The sequence below is a fragment of the Panthera uncia genome (assembly GCF_023721935.1).
Source record: "Panthera uncia isolate 11264 chromosome C1 unlocalized genomic scaffold, Puncia_PCG_1.0 HiC_scaffold_4, whole genome shotgun sequence".
Lineage (NCBI taxonomy): Eukaryota > Metazoa > Chordata > Mammalia > Carnivora > Felidae > Panthera > Panthera uncia.
The window spans coordinates 54,278,674-54,279,841 of record NW_026057585.1 but is presented as its reverse complement, the minus strand read 5'-3'; positions in this window follow the sequence as shown (position 1 = coordinate 54,279,841).

Below are 1,168 nucleotides of genomic sequence, written 5' to 3'. Positions count from 1 at the left end.
CAGCTTGTTCAGTGCATGCTATCTGTCCTAAGAAGTCAAAACAAAGTCTGTATTTTAAAATATGGAATCACAGACTAATGAGGCAAGATAAGTCAGTTTGTTAAATCTAATAAATGTTGCATTTATGATCTTGTGTAATTGGTTACTTGGTTGCCCTACCACAGAACAGAAAATAAATAGTTCGTTATCTGTTTTTGTAAGAATAATGAAAATAATCCAAACCATTAACATGTTAAAAAAGTGAAAAACACTAAAAAAAGTTTATTTTTGAGAGAGCAAAAGGAGGGGAGGGCACAGAGAGAGGGGGACAGAGGATCCAAAGAGGGCTCTGCGCTGTCAGCAGAGATGTGGGGCTCGAACTCATGAACAGTGAGCTCAGGACCTGACCTCAAACGACTGAGCCACCCAACCACCCCAAAAGTGAAAAACATTTTAAAATTTAATTTTTAACTTTCAACCCTTCAATCTGAAAGGTTTCTTTTCCCTTGTAGGTACATAGTCCGGTAATACAGACTGTTAATTTTTTACTCCCAGGTCCTACTATAATTTCCTACGCAATTCAGAAGCATGCCTGGCAGACCTTGTTCCAACGCAATCTTTCAGTACTGCAAAACGACCTAGGATTACACTTTGCAATACGTTAGTATTTCCCTCATACTCCTTATGAGTATGGATAAAAATTTCCATCTCATAAAAAGCCTTTATACCGTCCTGTGTTTCAATCCTTGAAAAATAAAAGGAATGTGGAAAATCAGCGCACACATTCCTTAATATTTTATAACTTTCTGTCTATCAGTCTCAACTACAGCTTGGCTTAGACAACCTTCACAACAGGATAGAAAGGAATATATGTATCTTTATCAAAGTGAGGCTTGGTAGGAAAGTCTACATTATTACAAGAAATTTAGTGACTCCTCTGAAAACACATCTGGGATCGCCGGGTGTCAGGTGAAAACTGAAAAAAGAGGGGCGCAGCGCATATTGGGTCTTGTAGTTCCGCGCTGAAGGAGGAGGCGTGGTGTGGCGTTGCATGCTGGAAGTTGAAGTCCAATTGTTCCGCGGGAACTCAAAGCAGACACAATGTGGCTTGTCTATTAGAGACATTGCTTACAGACACATACTTTCCCTTGGCTCTGCGCTTGCCGTATTGGTGACCTAGGGGTTGGGA